General features: G+C 35.8%; 1 protein-coding gene across 3 annotated transcripts in view; it reads left to right on the top strand.

Annotated features, from left to right (window-relative positions):
* The window catches only part of SLC25A21 (solute carrier family 25 member 21), a 697,719-nt gene that overhangs the window by 24,333 nt on the left and 651,636 nt on the right, over positions 1-21,750 (top strand). The window lies entirely within an intron of this gene.

Here is a 21,750-nt window from a genome sequence, read left to right as displayed (position 1 = left end):
GCACAAAAAATATTCCAGTGTAGGAACATAATCTCTCTCTTCCTTAGTGATGAGTGAGGAAGAAATGCTTTAAACCTCTGGATGGGGAGAGAGCTAGTAAGGGTTGCTGCTGCTACTGACCTTATCTTTCCATGTAGATCTGTTATATGGCCATGAATGAATGACTTTGGCATTTTGTCTCTGTGTTTCTTTTTTGATCTTTATTGTTGAGTCATTCAGTCATGTTTTTGTATTGGGTGGTTTTATTTATCTATTTTTACTTTTTAAAAGGGAAGGTATATCTGGAAATGACTGTGATGTTAAAAAAGTACATTGGTAAAAATAATATGATTTGTGGTCTGATAATGCTAGGTCCCTTTTATTTCTACTTATTTCACTTGCAACTCGTAAACTTTTGTTTTTTCAGATGAGTTCATTATTATATTTTCTGGTTCTATAAAGTAACTCCTTGGTAATTTGGTTATTATGGCACTAAATCTGTAAACTAATTTATGTAGGATTATGATTTTTTATTATACTGGAATAGCCCTGCCATGCATAATAAATATCTCTCCAACTATTTACGTCTTCCTTTATTTTAGTAAAGCTTGTTTTCTGGTTATATTAATACAAATTCTGAATATTTCTTGGTAGGTTAGCTCTCAGATATTTTATTCATTTTATATTTATTTTGAACTCATTTTCCTATCTTTTCCTGCTAAATTTTTGTTAGTATTAATTAGAAAGATTGATGATTTCTGATTTATTTTATATCATGCTGTTTTACTAGTTGACCATTATTTTGATATTAGCCTTTTATATTGTTTAATTTCTGGGCTTTTTAAAATAAGTTATCATATCATCTGTAAGTAGAAATAATTTGATGTCTTTTCCCGTGCTTATTCCTTCGATTTGGAGGGAAGTGCTTTCTCCCCAAAGTTACCTTGGTTTGCCTTGTATATATACCTATATGTGTACAGGTTATCACTTTATAGATTGTCTGTCTGACCCAATGTCATCATCTAGAGAATAGGCTTTCTTCATTCACTTGGTTTTTCCTATGTGGAGGGTTTAAAAATTTAATTTGGTATAATAGTTTCTAATAATTTCCTTCATCTGTTATGAGTTCCTTTTTTAAAAATTTTGATTTTGGTAATTTGTTTTTGTTAAGTGCCTTGATTTTACTTTATTGGTATTTCTATACTAGACTCTTTATCACCCAGTCTTCACTTGCCTGGTTTTGGTAAATTTGATGTTCATAACATGCTCACTCAACCTGTCCCTAACTCTGAGCTTATCCCATCACACCCAATTTCTAGAAATATCAACTTTCTTTCTCTTGCTTGTTCTTTCCCTTATGAATTCCTTTTTATTTTCTTTTATTTCATTATATACAGCCCGTGGGTTTTATCTTTTTTTATTCCTTCTTTGACCATTGAATATGGTAGGTTTCTAAAAGGATAGCAAGCTTAGTATATAAGCACTAGATCATCATTTTAACCTTTCAAGTTGTTCAGACTTGTTCACTTTCATAAGTTTCTCATGTCTCATGTACTTACACTTCAAAGATTTTATCTAACTCAGGTTTTTTGTGAGGAATGTTTAGAAACCATTAGTCCTATTAAAGATACATGTTTTCCCTTAGAAGATTATTCTCAGTTTTGAAGGATAAGATGTACACCTTTTTTTCCTTTTGTTGTATCATATTTTAATCTTTAATTTCCTTTTTTATATTGATTACTGTAGCAGAGTTAGGAGGACAAGCTCTGACATATAGCAATGTCACAAGGAATTTGCCACACTCCCTTGTACTTTACTTTTCTGCTTGTTAATTTGCTTATTTTTATATTCATTCTCATCATCCCATGTTCTAATATACACACATAAATATAATTATTTACAATATTGTAGCTGTGAGAAAGATCATTGCCCGAGTTACCTTTAATCATCACTGTTAACCACAGATTACTTCTGAAAACACAATTGCACCATTTATTTTAATTCTGTCACTGATTAGTCTTTCAATATCATCTTCCTATTTTTTTTGAAGATAAGACCAAAATTCATTCTCTCATGAAATATGTTATTTTAATTAATTTTTCTTTTTCCTTCCTTCAGCCAGCATAGGTAACAGTCTCTTCAGGAAACATTGTTAATTCCCAGTGCATCACAGACTCCTTATAGAATTTTTTCTTTGTGTCTTCAGAAGAGTTAAAATAATTCTGCCAAGAAGTTTTTTTTTTATCTTTTTCCTTTCTGTTTTTTTCATAGTTTCTCTTAAATCAAAACTGTTAACTCTCTCTTCTTAGACTCTCAAGTTTGCCAGCCCAATTACCAAGTCCCCAGCATTCCACTTGAACCTTAAAGTTAAAGCAACAGTAGCAGTAGCTTCTGGAAGAGTCCTTGGAAATAGGTAATCTTATGAAATTCTGACTGTAGTTCTGTTGTACATGACCTGCCTCTTCTTGGTCTCCTTGAAGCATCTTTCTTTGTCATGGAAACTGGAGTTTGGTGAACACATTTTTGGATATGTTAAACTGGGGACTCCTTTACAGATAGATTTTGTTATCTGTGCTATCAATGTTTCACTTTGCCCTTTAATTCTAGTGATTCTAGGCAGTTTTCTTTCATGATTTGTTGTAATATGGTATATATAGAATTTTTTGTTTTATCATGATTTTCAAGGAGCCCCAATGATTCTTAAATTATCTTTCATTCTCTTTTCCAAGTGATTTTTTAAAAAAAATAATAGATACTTTCTGTCCTTGCATTTTCTTGTTTTTGTAATTTTGGGGTCTTTTAAGTTTATTCAAATATTTTCAATTGAATTTTTTATTTCCATTTGTCCCATTCATTTTTTTCAGATATCCATCACTTTGGAATATTTTCCAGCTTTTGTTCTAAAATGTTTATTCTCCTGCCAAGTTTTTCCTTAGATTTTTATTTCTTTCTTTAAATTTTTCTTCTAGTAGCCCTTCTACCCATTCCTACAGTCCTTGTAATCAAGACAGCCTATTTTCCTATGTTTCTACTATTTATTATAGCAGATTTCCCTCCTCCCCCTTAATCTACTATATTTCTTCATCATATTAATTTTCTTTTGATTACTCATTTCTTTAGATTCTCTGCTAGGGATGTGTGGTGAGATTCCCTGCTTGCTGTTTTTTTCCAAATTTCTCTTGGTTCTGCAATTGCTGGAGTTACTGTTATTCTGGCTTGTCAGTTCAGATTAGGGTGTGAGTGAAAGGTGACAAGCAGCCACACTCAGCTCCCAGTGAGCTGTATGGAGTAGGAAAACTAAGAAAAGCGTGGTTAACAATAGTTTACTCTGCCATAATCTTGTTCTGAATCACCATGATATAGACTTTATCTGTGATCTATTTTCTGGTACGGTCTCGGATGGCACAGCGAACTGTGGGCTATTGTCCTTGCCCCACTGCTATCTGTGGCCCTAGATCTGGAAGCAGAACCCTAACCAATGCCAGAATAGATGCTTACCCCCACCAGAAGGGCTGGGTGGGTCTGCCAAACCCTGTCTCCTATAAAAATGAGCAGGGCAGAAGAGTGTAGTGATTGTCTCTAGGGTTAGGGACATTGAGCTGAGTCCATTCCCTGCCCCCTCTTACAGTCTTAGGAATTTGGTTGAGGAGGGGAGTCAGAGGCCCCTCTTCTCAATGGCTCACATTAGGAACTTATGGTGTGATCCTTTGTTGTGGTTGTGTGTATGTGTATGATTGCTTCACTATTATGAAATGAAGCTTATGTCTCTTGTCTGTCCATCCTTTGCTTCATTTGGCCTCCCTTACATGTTTCTGAGGTAGTTCTAGAGGGAGCTGGTCTTAACTGGAACTTCTTACATTGCGAGCTCTGCTACATGTTATACATATCTCTTTTTCATTTGACACTGGCAGGAAGGAGCAGAGAATTGAAGTAGATTACAGAGGACACACTACTGCCATGATAGGTATACAGCAGAGACGTGTTGTGTAACAGCCAAGCAGACGCTTGATAGCCATGCACACAAATGCACCTAATAGCTGAATTCTCTGTTGACTTCTGCTACGATAAAGAATACCATCTTGACCTTTATCTTTAATTTCTTCAGCAACTCATTTCTTATTTCATTAGGTTGTCAGTAGGAAACATTCATTTCAATTTTGATGAATACATTCAAATTTTTATTTTAGAGTTAACTCACATTTAATACTTAACTGGTTTATAAGGTAGCCTCAGCTTTGTTGAATTTTTTAAAATTCTGATAACCCAAGCATTACACACAGATGCCTATTAATAGATGTTATTAATTTGGCATTATTAGTAAGTCCTGAATTTAGATACATCTTATTTCCCCCCACTGGATAGGAAGTATTGGTGTGAATATTGTTACCTAAGCTGTCTTGTATAATTAGCTATATTCTACTTTTTCTTAGAATGGAGCAAGGGGAACGTAAGTAAAATATTTTACTTCTTGTCTAGGATTCAGTTACCCCACGGGAAGTCAGGTTCAAAAAAGAATTACTTATTAAGCACTTTATGGGTCTTTCAGTCACTGAGTGGTAAAACATTAATACTGATTTGAAAGTTGTTTTTGACCCCACACTTAAAAATTCAGAGGGAAGAGGGAATAAGAATGCAGGGTATAGGGCTTAGAAGTTTAAGTGTTAAAAATAAATATTGTTAAGCAGCATATAAAGTAAAATATATTTCTTCCTTTGTTTGAAACTATTTTAACTTAATGTCAATAGAGGTTAAATCAGTACAAACTTTTCTTATTAAAATAAATGTTTCCTTTTAAAATGCATGATAATCATAATCAAGACAAAATTTGTTCTGTTATTTATTTTCAAAATGATTGTACATGTTTAGCAGACTTTTGATTTAAATCCCTAGGGATATATTGGAGACAGATGTTTAGATGACCTCATGTTTAAAGTAATGTTATATTTGGACACAAGATTAAATTCTCCTTTAAATCTCTCATTATGTTAGACTGCATTAGGATGCAGAAACTAATCAATGAAATGCATCGGATTAATACAATTTCTATTTTTTCAAATAAAATGTTCTGTTTTAGTGGAATTCTACAGAGTACAACAGGGCCGGTTATGAAACAGCTGTTTACAAATGAAAATATTGTTTTTGGCTGGTCAGCTAAATGAGAAACAGATTTGAAAATTTCCATGAATTTGAATACAAATTTACCATATCATTTATACCATCCCCCAAAAGTTTGGTAAACACCTACAATGAGTTTGATCACACAAATTCAGTTGAAGACTATTTTGTAGAACATTGTGAAAACTTTTTTTGTAATTATTTTTCCTCACTGAATAACTTTTTTTCTTGGCTAAAATCAATATTATGACCAATAAGCATGATTGTTTCTGCTACACTTAACAACTGCCTAAGTGTAGCAATCTTAATTATTTCATGAGTAGTGATTAGCAAAACTATTCTGTTGAAAACACATAGAAAATTACAAATTGAGACATGTGAAAAATAATTAAAATATTTAAAAGCTGTCTTGAAAAGTAAAACTGGCTGACTTTTTTTCACTGGTGCATTGGATAGAGAACTAAGCCTAGTGTCTGACTTTAGATACTTACTAGCTGTGTGACCCTGGGCAAGTTGCTTAATCTCTGTCTCAGTTTCCTCATCTGTAAAATAGGGATAAGTAATAGCACCCACCTCACAGGGTTATTGTGAGGATCAAATGAGATGATAATGTAAAGCACTTAGCACAGTGTCTAGCACATAAGTACTATATACATGTTAGCTATGATGATGATGTAAGTTTAAAAAAGTACTAAAGGCAGTTATAAAAAAAACTGGTACTTTGACATGCAGAGGTCTATACTGATAAACGCAGTTACTTAGTTTCAGTTTTAGTTGCTAAAGAAAATGCTAAGATTTTAGGCAAGTAGAGTTAAGTGACTTGCCCAGAGTCTCACAGCTAGTAAGTGTTATGTGTCTGAGGCTGGATTTGAACACAAATCCTCCTGACTCCAGGGCTGGTGCTCTATCCACTGCACCACTAGCTGCCTCTTCTAAGATTTCTTTTACCTGAAATAACAATTAAAATTAAATCATGACCTTGCAAGCCTATTATATTTATTTTAATATTGCTCTTTGGCAACATAAAGAACAGAGCATATTTGAGGAATGTTACAGCATACTCAATAATGGTAGAGACTTCCACTTAGGGTCTAAGTTCCTTTATTTACCCTACTTTTTATTGTCTTTTTCTGCCAGTTTTCTTGACAGTTGGATTATGTTTCCTTGATAGTTTTTTTTTAATCATCTGAAGTCAATACAATGTGAAGGAGCAAAGTGGAGGTGTAAAAATGCAGAAAAACAATATATGCAGAATTGCCAGTAAACTGAATACTAATATTTTCTTCAGGTTGGTGGAAGTATCTGCAATGGATGACATCTTTAAAATACTTGGAGTATTTTTTGTCTAGATATGTCTTGTTGTCAATTGTTACTTACCGTTGAGACTTATTTATTGACATAAACCGTATACAAACACACACACAGAAGCAGACTACAAATTTGAAATAAAACTGATGTTTTTGGTGTAAGTCCTGACTGATATTTATGAGCTATGGGACTATTTTTAGCAACTTGTCCTTTATTTTTGAGGCTATCCATATTATTTCATGCTTTAGATATACTGCAAGTAACACTTAAAATTAGATTATAATTATGATTGCTTTTATCCCAGTATTCAGATACTTTATTTCTTACTTGTTTACTTGTATGCAAAAAATGAAACAAACAGCTCAAATTAGGATGAATTTGATAGCTACTTAAAAGAGATTTGTTTATGTAATCTCTTACAGAGCAGCAGTTAGTAATTTTTGTACCTGGGGCAAACATCCAAGACAATAACAGACATCAGAGTAGGGGAAGACAGAAGAATATAGGGTTATGACCATAAGAGGAGGAAGTATGCCCCTGGATGGTGCTTTCTGTGCTCTTAAAAGTTCCTTCCTAGTAGCAGAAATCTGATAGCCTCATCTTACTTAAGTCTCCACTTAAGCTGCCCTGCTAACCCAGCCACAAGTACCTTATAAACTTTTCTTACCCAAATTGTGTTTGGTAGAAACCTTATGTCACATTTGCTGATAATTAGGGTTCTATGAGAATATTAAAATACTAACAATATTTCCTCTCTAAAATATAAAATCAGGTATGTGTCAAAACACTTACTAGATGTGGCAGTTTTTTATTATAAAATTAAGCTCAGTTTCCACAATCTGTATCAAAATTTCCCCATCCCCCGTTAATCCCAGATATGTTCCATGCCCTTAGATAATGTACTACTCCAGATAAAGATTTTGGGGTTCTATCGGTGTATTTTAAGCCCCAAAGTATTCCAAGGTCCAATATACATTAGACTTGCAAATAGTTAGAAACACTATTCTAAACTATCTGTAAATGAGGCATGTACAAGGAACCAAAAACTTTATGCTCAGAAAAAAAACACTAGTGATATCTTTCCTATAAATAAGAAATTAGAATTAGCATTTATGCATGTTGGAAAAATATTTATTATATGACAGAATAGCTTAAAAGGATGATGGGGAAAACACTGAAAAAAACAAAAGTAGAGAAAAGTAGAAACCAAATGTTTTAATGTTTTACAGTAAATGAATTCCTTTTTACAAATTGATTTAACATATAATACATGAATTATTATATAATTCTATATAATTTATATGATATATATATATAATAGGTCTTTAGCAAATATTTTATTAAGTGATCCTTTGTCTTAAAATAGCCATAGCTATTGAAGATAAAAATAGATTCAGACTCTTAAACCTTCTTATTAAGGTAAAGTCCAAAAGATTGGCAATAGTTTTGAACATTAAAATTGTAGAATAACATTAAAATAATTTCAGTTCTCCCAAAGTGGTCTGATTGCTCTCCCTCCCTGGTCTGAGCTCTGCAAGTTCCTGACCTGGGTTTCAATTTAAGCCACAATAAATGTTTCTTCACTCAGCCTCTTTGAGCCCCAGGAAAGCTTTGTTGATTCAGCCAAAGAACTGCAGGCTCCACTTTGGCCTGGGATTTGTGCCCTGGTCATTCCTTTGTAGGCTAGACTAAATGCTGGAACTGAGACCCAGCTCTGTTCCTGGGGTCTGAGATACACCACTGCTGCTTATTTCTGGACCTCTTCCTTTTTCAGTACAGGTCTCCTAGAGCCTACCTAATTGAGAATGACACTCACATATTCAGATCCCTCTCCCAGCCTGCCCTTAATCTGTGATCCAGAACTTGGTAGTGGGCATTGTACTCTCATTTGACACCTGTCCTTGTGACAATGCCCTGGTATGAGTTTAGTGGTGCTCTGATATGTGTATGGAATGTCCTCTTGCCTGAATAAACAGCCTCTCCTTAGGCAGTAGAGAGTCCTGCATGTGGTGTGCTTCTGGCTCAAACCATCCCTGGTATCCAAACATTCTGTCTCTCTATGCCAAGCTGGGCTTGATAAATTAATAAACATTTATTAAGCACCTACTCACAGTCCTGGGGATACAAAAAAGAGGCAAAAGCCAGTCCCTGCACTTAAAGAGCTTATAATCTAGTGATTTACTGTCACTTTAATTTCTAAATCTGTTTAGAGAGTTTTGTGGAAGACAACTTGGCTATATTGCTTCCTACAATTCTGCTATCATGCTCCCCCCTCTACACTAAGTACATAGTTTTTAATTGCTTTACAGATTGGTTAGACCAATTCCTAGGTCTATCACCAGTTTATTGGTATTCCTATTTTCCCACGGCCAATGAAAAGGCATGAAGAAGAGAGCTGCAGGGTTGCATGAGGAACAGAATGTATGCCAGCGTATCCGGATCAAGTGTGTAGAAGGGAGTAAGAAAACTGGAAAGATAGAAAGTGGGAAGGTTGTGAAAGATGTTAAAAGATGGAGGATTTATTTGATCCTTGAGGTGATAGGGAGCCACTGGAGTTTTCTGAGTAGGACAGTGACATGTCTGGACCTGAACTTCAGGAAACTCACTTTGGTAGCTTAATGGAGAATGGATTGGAGTGGAGAGAGGCCAGTTAGAAGGCTAATGTAATAATAGTCCTGTTGATAGGTGATGATGGTCTTTACATGGGTAGCAGCTATATGAGTAGAAAGAAATGGACATGCATGGGAGATGCTGCGAAGGTAAAAATGACAAGATTTGACCATAGATTGGATATGTAGAATGAGACCAAGTATGGGGTGAGGGGGTCAATTACATTGGTCTTGTAAACCTGGCTGTCTGGGAAGATGTTTGGTGATGTCTTCAAGAGTAATAAGAAATTTGGGAAAGTTTTGGGAGAAAGTTAATTAATCCCGGATGTGTTGAATTTGAGATGCTTATGGGGAATTCACTTTGAGATGCCCAAAAGGTAGTTGACAATGCAAGAGTGGAGTCCAGGAGGTTGATTAGGGGTAGGATATAGATATAATGATATAGATCTGGGAATCATCTATGTAGAGATGATAGTCAAACTTATAGGATCTGATAAGATCACCAGTGGAGATAATATAGAGGGAAAAGAGAAAAAGGCCCAGCATAGAGTACTGGGGTCCACCAGTGTTTAATGGCATTATTTGGTTGAAGAAGCAGCAAAAGAGACTGAGAAGAAGAAATTGTACTGGTAAGAGGAGAACTAGTAGGGAGAAGTGTCACAAAAACCTAAGGAGAAGAGAGTATCAAGAAGAAGGTAAGCAACAGTGTCAAAGGCTGCAGAGAGGTCAATTAGGATGCGGACTGGGAAAAAGTCATTAGATTTGGCAATTAAGAAAACATTGATAACTTTGGGGAGAAAAGTTTCAGTTGAATGATGAGGTTTGAAGCCAGATTGTAGAGGGGTGAGAAGAAAGTGAGAGAAGTGGACACAAATGTGCACTTAGTGTAAATGTATTTCTCAAGAAATTTAACCAAGGACAGGGGAAGAGATAGGAAAATAGCTAGTAGGGATGGTTGGATCAATTACATTAAAATAATAGTGACATGATAATTCCATAATTGTTGACTTTAATAGTTAAAGAACTATTACTTTAATTTTTATATGTTTCTTAAATTGTTATTGAAATGTGTGACCAATAATTTATAGATTTGACCAACCTTGTAAGTTTGTTTGGTTTCTATTGTGTGTGAAAGAACAGATAACTTTATTTTGTTATAGCTTTTTGAAACCAAATGGAAGTTTCTTCCTTCTGGATTCATTGTAAGTTTTAATTTTGAAATATAAAAATGAAAATGGAGCTATTTTTATTTTATTAATATAGTTTTAGTTTCTACCTGCTTCAAATATATCATTCATGGGTTAATCACCTTTCAACTTGACTCATGACCATATTAGTTTTCATTATCCTGTATTCTAGGATAATATAAGAGTATGTTTAAACACTTCTTTATCAGTTACTAAAATTTCAATGTCTCTTATCAGAAAATCAGTTAGTTCTGAGCTCCTCCCCATTTAAGCAACATTATTTATTTAATAAGCTGGAGAATATTTTTTTCCCACAAATATTAGCTCATCTCTATATAGAAAACATCAAATATCCTAGGCTTAAATAAATATCAAGGTTACTGTCTCAATAATTCATTAACAATATAACCAATAATAACACAAAGATATAAGAAATTATTCATAGTGGTTTAGCTGTGGAAAGATCCTAGGCAGAGGCACCTCTAACCATCACTGTGACTTTTGACTTGTCACTTCTATAACAGTTCTACCATTCAGCTTTCAAAATTGCAACAAAGTATCTTAAGAATCCTCTTGTTATTTATTTGCAATATAAAGGTTAACCTCAGTTCTATCATGGAATAACTTCCTTCTGTCCTGTCATAGTCTCTTTCTGGCCATGACAGGTAACTCCAAAATGACAGATAAAATTCTCCAGTCTCCATTCACATACTGTGAAAGAAGACTCTTTATAATGTTCACAGGGTAAGAGTTAAAATAGTTCTAGGAAAGAAGTTTCCTTTATTCTCTTTTTCTTTATCTTTTCACAGTTTCTCTCAAGCTGCCGCTGTTAACGCTCCCTCCAGAATCATGATAAATTATTTCCTCAGATTCCTGAAGAAATGGCCATTCATGTATCACTGTTTAAGATTCCAAAGCCTATTAAAACTACAGTAACAGTATCTATAGCCTTTTTGGGAGAAGTTTTTGAAGCTATTTTAAAAAATAACTTTATTTCTTAATATTTCCCTTCTTGTTCACCTAGAGAACCATCCCTTACAACCAAGAATAAAAAAGAAAGAAAAGAAATCAGTTCCACAAAACTTACCAATACATCAGTCAAGTACAATAGCATATACCATGTTTCACATCAATAGTACCCTGCTTCCTCAAAGAAGGGAAGTGTATTCTAATTTCTCTTCTCCAGGGCCAACCATGGTCATCATACTCAGTTTCTTTTGTCATTGTTGTTATTGTTCTTTCCCTCTCCATTGTAATACTGTAATCATTTCATCTCTGACTTGCACCATCTATGTAATTCATAAGTCTGGATTTCCTGGCAGAGCTAGGGGATGATTAGTCTTCCTTTGTCCTTTCAGCTGCAGTATCTTCTAGCGGTGATTCTTCTCTTCTGAGATATGGTGTTATTGTGGGAAACACCTCAACACCAACCCAATACAACTAACAGGACTGGGAACATCCATTTCTTAGGATGGACTCTGATCTGGACTCAGAAAAATAAACAAAAAGAAGAGGCAGCTGTGGTCTTGAATCCAGTCTAATGTTCTCTCTTTCATGTGCTCAAAGTCATGGTGGCTGCTGGGGTGGGGAGCAAATTGCTTTGCTCATTCATTGGAAGTTTAAGGGGGAGATGGTAGAGTCCTGTAAGTAACATATCCAAAAGAGAGGAAGAGAGAGTTGAAGCACTCAAGTGGGTGGCTCTTCTCAGCTCAATCATCAATCATCTTTAACACAGTCCCTAGTTATGAGGCCTAATAAAGAACTGACATGTCATTCCACAGCACAAATTCTTCAACACTGAGTCAGAGCACGTGCCCATTCTCTTGGAGCCAGATCACATGTCAAGCCACATGGGGAGATGTCCAAGTCTAGTAAATAATGAAGGATTCCCTCTTGCTTAAGTATTTCTCATCTTCCACAAATCAACTGAAGTTCATTTGGAGCATTTATCTATATCCCAAATTATGGAAACTTCTCTGGGGACCTGGGAAGGCTCATGAATTGTCCTTTTGATTGCCTTCTTCCACTGCTTTTTATGAATCTCAACAGTTCTCAATAGTGACCTGAATGACAAACAGAAATCTCAGAAGTCTGTTTAGACAATCTCCAGATTAACATGCTTGAGAGAGCTCCCAGACATACCATCTGGATATTAAACGAGACATTATTACCCCTCCCCCATTACTAATGTGAAATATATAATTCAACAAACAACCTTTTTTTGGTTTTGTTTAAAGTTTTTAATTTCATATTTAAAGTAGAACAGAAAAAGAGGATTATATGTGAAACTATGAATATTTATCATATACAGCTCACTTAATAAAAAGTGTATAATAAATTCAACATGATACTATCAAAGCTGTCCTGTTTGTCAGTGTTTCCCATTGATTTTCCTTTGTTTTTCATTTGTGCATTTTTTTAAAAAATGAGATACTTCAATGACACTCTTTATTCCATCCATCCTTCTTTCCTTCCTTCCTTTCTTTGTTTCTTTCTTTCACAGTACTATTACTATTTCTTTCTACCTCTCAAAGCCTGCCCCCTCCCAGTAAAAGAGGGAAAAAACCGCAATCCTTATGACAAATAAACATACTCAAGCAAAACACATCCTCACATTTGTCATGTCCACAAATGTATGTCCTGTTCTCCCCCTTGGGTCTGTCACTCCTCCATCAGGAGTTGGGTAGCATGCTTCATCTGTCTTCAGGAGACACACACAAGTAGGAGAAATACTTCCAAAGCTACAGGATCATGGATCTTGCACTGCTTCCATGGTCCTTGCTCTTTCCAGTCTCTCTTGTGCACTTAAGCTTTGTATAGTCTCTGTGAGATGTGTAGTTTCTACTGGAAGCTTCTTCTTTCCTGGCCTTGACTGCTGCTGTCTACTGCTTGGCATGGCTTCATTGAGTTGAGTATCTTATCTTTCAATTTTTCACTTCAACTATAAGCTTTTGTTGGAATGTTGTCTCTTCCTAACGAGAAGTCGAATCTGCTGTGCTTTTTCACATGTTTTCCAGGTCTTTAAGAAAGCAGTATCCCTCCCTGCTCTACTCAACCACTGGACAATCAAGAGTCATTCTAAGGGTAACAAAAACCTTCCCAACTTTTTTTTTTCCTGAGGGAATTAACTGTTTCTTCCTTTTAGAGTTTTGGCTAGAATTGGCTTTTCATCTCCAGACATATATTGTTTGCCCCAGGTAGCAGGCTCTTTAGACCTGCAGGGCCCGTAACTCACTTCTGCCCTCTGGTTTCATACCATTTTTCAAAACACATTTCTGGTTACTGAGGTTAGCCTCCTTGTATAAGGCCCCATGGCTTGACTATACCTGATCGGCTCAAGAGGTTTCCTTCCCAACAAACTGTCAAGGCTCTCTAGGTCCAGAATTCCCAAGTTTCTCAATTCTGTAACACTCTTCTATGCAGATGAAGGTGGTATGGAAAAGCACAGAAACAAAATGAAGTCCAGTGGGTATCTTACCCTGGCCAAATATTTCCATCTTTGTTATGCATATGTGAGCAGCAAAGCCTGTTTTGGCTTTGGCATCCTCATTGAAGTCATATTATAGATTCTTTCAGAATTCTAGGAGTAATAAAAATATATGGAAGAAAAATGAACATGTAGTGTTTCTTACAAAGTAAGCACTTAACAAACTTTTGCTTTTTGAGAAGCAGTTGGTGGCACAGTGAATAGAGCACCGACTTTGGAGTCAGGAATATCTGAATTCAAGTCCAGCCCAGATACTTGAGCAAATCACTTAACTTCTGTATACCTCAGTTTCCTTAATTATAAAATGAGGATAATAATAGCACCTTCATCCCAGGATTGTTATAAGAATCACATGAGATATTTGTAAAATGTTTAGCAAAGTACTTGGCACATTGTTGGAGCTATATAAATATTCACTTTCCCTTCCCCCATCACCCCAATTGAGATTTTAAAGACTTTCTTTAGATAAGCATTTTAGTTGAAGCATTATGGAAGGACTGGGCTTGAATCTCAGCTCTGCTATTTATTAACTGCATTACTGTAGGTGAGTTACTTACCTTCCCTGAGATTCATTTTTCTCAGCTGAAAAATGAGGGCATTGCATTAAATGGTCCCTAAGATCTCTAATTTTTTAAGGCCCATTTGAATTCAACTTTACCCTTTTATCCTTTTAGTCAGTAGGAATTCCTCCCCCATCCACCAAAGTTGCATCGTCTGCATGAACATATCCCTTATTTAAAATACCTTAACATAAATGTGACATTTTTTTTCCCATTCACATTGCTGTTTTTAACAGGACTGACAAAATGTTATTCAGGCAGAAGAGATACTTGAAATACACACATATATTGTACTTGAAGCACTCCTACAGCTATAATCATCACCAGAGCTTTTGTTGCTTTTCATTTCAGTTGAAATAAAAGTATAAAGACATACAAATATAAAACCTTGATAATTAAATGACACAATTGATTTAATTCATATGTAAATGTCATGTTATTGTCTTCATACATTTTATTTGATGATTAAAATATTCTTTACAGTTGAACATGGTTGCCAGTAGAATTTTATCTTCTGTTGTTTTCACAATGATTTGTCGGTTAATATGATATAGAAGTTTAGTAAATAAACATTAGATCTTGCTAAATTCCTGGGGGAGATAAGCATAGTTATACTATGTACTTGTGATGTTAGCATTTATATATGAAGTAAATAAATCACCTGAGGAGAGCCTCTGAATATTTTGGAGCTGTGTGATGAGATTAAAAAATTAGCTTACTCTCCCAACCCCCTTTCCTACTAGTCTTTCTAGTGTCTCTGATGCTGTCAGTATTAACGTGTTTTTAATGGTGATAGGTGTTCCTGTAAAGAAAATAAATCCTCTTGCTGTTTCTTCTTTCAGATGTTGATCATCAGACTCTTGCTTAGGCACTGTTTTCAATACTAGGCAGCATCAATACTTGGCAAACCTCATGGCATCCTTTGGCAGTGCTCCCTCCCTTAGACCTGTGCCTCATTATGATATATAAAGAGCCACCTCTTTAGGCAGTCTCCTCAAAATATAACCCAGGGGGAAAGACGCCAAAGAGTCTAGGACATTTGGCCTTAGAGAAAGTATTCTTGATTGAGTGGTCAGGCTAGATAGACTAGCCAGAAAGTTGATAATATACTGGCATCTGGCCATCCCACATTTGGATCAGGATACTATTCTGAATAGAATCATCACTCTTTTCCTCTCATTCTGGCTAGCGCAGTTGTTATCAGGTATGCCCCAAGGAGACCACATCAACAGAATGGATCTGCCTATCTTCATTCTTTTGGATAGGAAAGTCAATTTGTGCCAGGGAAGGAAAATATAATGGCACATTTTTTTTTGTTAAAAAACAAAGCTTAAAAAAACCTACCCTATATTATATTGATATAATCCCATACCTTCTTCTCAGCAACTTCACTAAATAGTAAAGATTTTTAACCTGAGGTATATGGATGGATATGTGGAGGTTCCTGAATTTGGTTGTCTTAAAAAAATAAATCTTTTCCCCACTAACTGAAACTTAGCACTGCCTTTAATTATGAATACAGGCAACAAACTATAGTAGTATTAACAGTAATATTAATAGCTACCATTTATATAGTGCTTTAAGGTTTGCAAAATACCTTACAAATGTTATCTTATTTGATCTTTACAGCAACCCTAGAAAGTAAGTGATCTGTATTTGTCAATGGAAATCAGAGATATTTTCATATCATTTTATAGTTGTTGCAGATACTTTCATCACCGCTTCAAAATAACTTTAGTTATTAGATTACAATTTTATTACTGTAGGTGAGTTACTTACCTTCCTTGAGATTCATTTTTCTTAGCTGTAAAATGAAGGCAATGCCCAGAATGGTCCCTAATTACTTCCTATTTGTCTAATATATAGCTTGTTTTTACGTAGTTGTTTTCATATGTCTCCCTCATTCCTCATTTCTCCCCCATTAGATTGTGAGCTCCTCAAGGATGGGGACTTTCGCTTTTCTTTGTGTCCTCTGGGCTTAGCACAGTATCTGCACATAATAAGTGTTTAATATTATACTTCTTTCCAAGCTGATAACTCTATAGATAGAAAAGGAAGCAAGGCAAGGCTCCAACTGTTTCTGCTTTTAGTTAGTGTGGGGTTGCAGTCATTCACTTATCACTGGTTGCCACTGGGCTTCCATACCTGTGCTCCCTGTCTGACTCCCTCATTCACACCTGAATTTAAGAATACTTCAACCTCTTTTTAGCTTGGAGAAACTACACTTCGCAGCAGCTCATGTGGCTGATATAGGGCTTAGTTGTATGAATAAATTAATCACAGATAGCTTTCTTTGTTTTTGTAAACCACCAGGTGGAACTGTCTGGAAGTGTTTGGCTTTATAAGAGAAGCTGAAATAAAAAGTACTTCTCTGGCTCCCACCTTAGGAGTTTTGTGGTATTACTAGCCAGATATAGTCATAGTCTAGGGCAAAAGGGGAAAAAAAGCTTTAGATCCAATTCAGTTCTGTCTTTCAGATTGCTTATAAAAAAATTATGAATCAAAAATCATCGAGAGTTTCACTACTTTGCTCAGAAATCTTGGCTGGGGAAAACTAACATTTTGAACCAATGTATCCTGTTTTAGTTCTGTGTATTCCAAGCTATTCATTGGCTTCATCCATAGTAATCCTTTTGTACATATACTTGAATCAGAGGAATTAAAATTGGTCACATTTTGAAAATAGTTCACAGATTTTAAAAGTACTACTCACGATAGAAAATAAATTACCTTAAAGACTGAAAATTCTATTTTGTACATCCATCCACAAAGGGAACATGGGAGGAAGAAAAAACATCTTCACATCCTGTTTGATTTCTCAGCCAAGAGCAAGTTCACTAATGATCAATTAATCAATCAATTAGTAAACATTTATTAAGCACATACTCTGAGTTAGGCACTGTGCTAAGTGCTGGCTATACAAAGAAGAGACAAAAGATAGTCTTTGTCCTCAAGGAGCTCTCAGTCTAATGAGGGAAATGACAAGCCATCAAATACCTACAAATAAGCTATTTTAAAGTATACATGGGAAACAATTAAGAGAGGGAAGAAACTAGAATTAAGGGAAGATGGGAAAGGCTTCTTATAGAAGGTGAGATTTTCATAGGGACTTAAAAGAAGACAGAGAAGGGAATTGGTAGAGATAAGGATTAGACATATCCCATGCTCTCAGTATTCTTTGGTAGACTAACCCAGTGTTCTCTCCCACAGCAACTCTTTACACGTCACATAGAGAGGTGCTGCTTGCTGCTGCTAGTTAAAAACCTCTTAACACAGTAGCAGTTCATTCTATTGCTTGTGCGTATACTTGCCCATAATCCTTCTCCTCCATAGGAGAGGAAACTATAGTTTCCTGTTGTACAACAATTCCCTCAATGCCATGCCAACATGGTTTGGAGCCTGGTTATACTCTCAAAATTTCAAAATAAGGCTTAATATAGTTTGAACTTTTCGCCAGAATGTTCATCCTACTTTTCCTTAAGGATTCGATGACATCTTTTTTTTTCTTAATTTACAAATATTCAGAAGAATGCAAACTTTGGTACCATTATATTTAGAATCATTATATATCAGTTTCATGGTTCCACACTTCATTATTGTAAAAGCAACAGAGAACAATTAAATGCGAATAAAAGTGTCTGAATGTGTTAAGAAATTTTTTTGCAGTATGTTGTTCAGACTTTTTCCTACCATTTAACACTTATTTACCCATATTCTAATAATATTTAAAAATATTTTCAATATCTGTCTCAAAAATGCCACTTTAAAACATCTTACAAGTAATTATGTATACATTTATAAGGCAAATTTGTTACGTGCTTCTCTGTTTTCTTTCTTGATCCTCATCCTCTATCAACTCTTTATCTGGATATTCCTCAAGGATGTATTTGACCCTATCTTTTATCTTCAGTCTTTCTCTTCACAATTTCATTCAATCCCATGCCTTCAACTACCATTTCTATGAAGATGAATTCCAAATCTTTACGTCTAATATTGATATTTCTTCTGATTTTCACACCTACATCATGAATTACCTACAGGATATCTTCAAGTGGATGTCCTATCAACACCTTAAGGGGCAAGCTAGGTGGCACAGTGGATAGAGTGCTAGCCCTGGAGTCAGGAAGACTCATCTTCCTGAGTTCAAATTTGGAATCAGACACTAGCTGTGTGACCCTGGGCAAATCACTTAACCCTGTTTGTGTCAGTTTCCTCATCTGTAAAAGGAGCTGGAAAAGGAAATGACAAATCACGCCAGTATCTCTGCCAAGAAAACCCCAAATGGGGTGACAAAGAGTTGGACACAACTGAAAATGATCCAAAACCAACAAAACCAGCACCTCAAACTAAACATAAAATAAGCTTATATTACATTTTTCCCTTGATAGAATACTCCTAACTTGGTTCTCTCTGTCTGTGGCATGAGCAGTAAGAGTGGTCATGGTCTACCTCATTCATAATCTTGGAGTAACTGTAACCTCTTCCAACTTCTTCACCTCTCATATAATTTTTTTGTGTTTTGTTTTTTGGTGAGGCAATTGGTGTTAAGACCTCTCCTATCTAATCAAATAACCTCAGCCTCTTATTATGTTCCCTTGCCATTAGCCCTATTTAAATTTCCTCCTTTTCTAATATTGACCAATTATTGTCTGCCAACTCAACTCCACACTATTCTTACCACTCAAACCCTTAATTTTCTTTTTTAATAGCTCTTATCCCTTTGCCAAACCATCCATAGCCCTTGAGTGCTCCCACAATCTGACTCCTCTACTCTTACTTATGCTGCTGAATAGAGCTGGAGGATGTTACACAATTAATTGACTGGGAATAGTATGAATTCATATTGTCTAACTTCAATTGCATTATCACTGCAGCAAAGTGATATTTTTATTCCTCCCTAATTGATCCCTATCTCAATCCCTATAGAAGCTATACCAAACCTCTTTTCTCCTTAAGCTTCCTACAACTTCCCTGACCCCTTTCTTTCATTTGAAGACTTTGTGTTTTGTTTAACTGAGAAAATTGAGAGCATTTGATGTAAACACCTTTTTCTCCCTTTCTCTATATCTCAAAATCACTTGACATTGTCCTCCTTTCCACTAGTCAACAACAATGAGATCACCCATCTTGCTAAAGCCAACTCGTGTTCCCTTATCCCATCCCTCTGGTCTTCACCAGCATATTGCAACAATTTTCAATTTAAGGTTTTTATATCCCCTATTTTTCTCTAATCTTCAGTTTCTCCTTATCTTCTAGTTCCTTCCCTCTAACTTCAGACATTCTTAAATTGCCTTCACTAGACCCTACCATCCTCTCAATCTGTTGTCTTATATGTGTCTTCCATTTTTTAGCCAAACTCCTACGAAAAAAGATGTTTACACTTGTTGCTTCCTCTTTATCTGTTTTCACTCACTATTTAACCTTTTGTAATATGCGTTTTAACTAATCCCTCAATTGAGTCTGTCCTCTTCAAAGTTATCAATTATTTATTAATTGTCAAATCTGATGATATTTTCTCAGACTTCATCTTGCCCTTTCTGGTGCATTTGACATTGTTAACCATAGTCTCCTTCTAGGTATTCACTCCTCTCTGGGTTGTTTTTGAGACAATCGGGTCATGGTTTTACTTCTCTCTGACTAACAACCCTTCAGTCTCCTTTGCTTGCTTTTTTATATCATTCCCCATGGTTGTGGATGTTACTCAAAATTCTGCCCTGAGTCCTTTTCTCTTAGCTTTCATGGGTTTAACTATTATCTCTATGCATATGACTATTCAAGTGTGTATTGGACATTTCAAACTGGATGTCCTGGAGATATATTACTCAACATGTCCCAAACTGAACTCATTATCATTCCCCCTAAATCCTCCCCTCTACTAAACTTTCTGATTTTTCTCAAAGGCACCACCATCATCTCAGTATTCCAGATTTGTAACTTTAGAATTATCCTCAGTCTCCCTCATTCTGTATATAATTAGTTACCAAATGTTGATCTTTCTACGTTTTCAACATCTTTTACCTTTGACTCTTTCTCTCCAATCACACAGCTACCCCCTGAGTACCATCTGAGCTGCTACCCTTATTGCCTCTGGCCTATATTATTGCAACAGCCTCCTAACTAATCTTCCTACTTCAATTTTCTCACTACTTCAATCTTTCACACACACTGCTCCCAAAGTAATTTTACTTCAGTGCAGATCTGACCATGTGACTCTTCTATGCAATCAATTCCTGTGACTTTTTAATTGCCTTTAGGATAATATATATACTCCTTTAAAGTCCTACACAACTTGGCCTCAATCTGTCTGTCCAGTCTCATTGAACATTAATCTCCCTACCGAATTCTGTGGTCTAGCCAAATTGTTTTTCTCTCTGTTCCTTACACATAACATTCCTTCTTCCATCTCTATACCTTTACACTTACCGTCCCCTATGACTAGAATGTACAGCCTTCTTACCTCTATCTTACAGAGGTCCCCACTTCCTTTAACATGCATCTCAATCACCATCTTCTGCATGAAGCCTTCCATCCATCCCTCAATCAAGATTGCTCTCCCTCTCAAACTACTTTATATTTAATATCTTTTTTATTGTCTTATATATGACATAGGTGTTATTTGCTTATGCTGTGTAAGTACTTGTTATCTCTATCCTTTGAATTTAAGTCTTTACAAGTAGGAATTGTTTTATTCTTTGTACTTGCATTGCCAGCATCTAGCACAATTCCTGGCACATAGTAAACCTATTAAGATGATTACATACACCTATATGTCTTGGAACAGTTTCTTCCATGAGCTTCAGTCCTACATCACCAGTTGCCTATTGAATATTCCAAACTGGATGAGTCAAAGATATTTCAAGCTCAACATGTCTGAAACAGAACTAATTTTCTTCTCCCCCTTCACCTTGCAAAACCAGCCTTCTTCCTAACTTCCTTTCTTGAAGGAACCACCATTCTTCTTGTTTCCCAGGTTCACAAACTCAGTGTTATCCTTTACTCTTTATTATCCCTTACCTTCTACATCTAATTAGTTACAAAATCTTGTCATTTTTTCTCCACAACATGTCTTGCATCCAACCCCTTTTTTCTTCTCACACAGCTACCACTTAAGTTTGGCCCTTCATCATCATTTTCCTAGTGTAACTACAGTCCCTATGCCTATTAGTATGGACTTTCTCCTTATTGATGGAGACAAGTGTTCTGTGCCTGTGGGGCTGAGTTGGCAAGAATGGGGGAAAGAAGAGCTCCTCAGTTTTTCCTTGAGCTTTCTTTGAGTCACTTGAGTCTCTTTGGTCTGTGCAGTTCTCCTTGTGTGCTTCTGGCCTCCAGCTTCAAGAGAGAAGATGGAAGATGCCAACTCTACTTCAAGTTGCTAAAGGAGAAAGACTCTAGGAGGAAGCTGACATGAGAGGAGCTGGCAGTCTCCATCATGGCTCTGGCCCCAGCTTGCTGCACTAGAGATTTAGGGAAACTTGCTCTTGGGTGAAACCTAGGACTCTCTCTTG

This window comes from Phascolarctos cinereus, unplaced genomic scaffold, assembly GCF_003287225.1.
Source record: "Phascolarctos cinereus isolate Bilbo 61053 unplaced genomic scaffold, phaCin_HiC Scaffold_2;HRSCAF=192, whole genome shotgun sequence".
In the NCBI taxonomy this organism is placed as follows: Eukaryota; Metazoa; Chordata; class Mammalia; order Diprotodontia; family Phascolarctidae; genus Phascolarctos; species Phascolarctos cinereus.
Note: the sequence above shows the minus strand (reverse complement) of the source record. Positions and strands in the feature narration are given on the sequence as shown.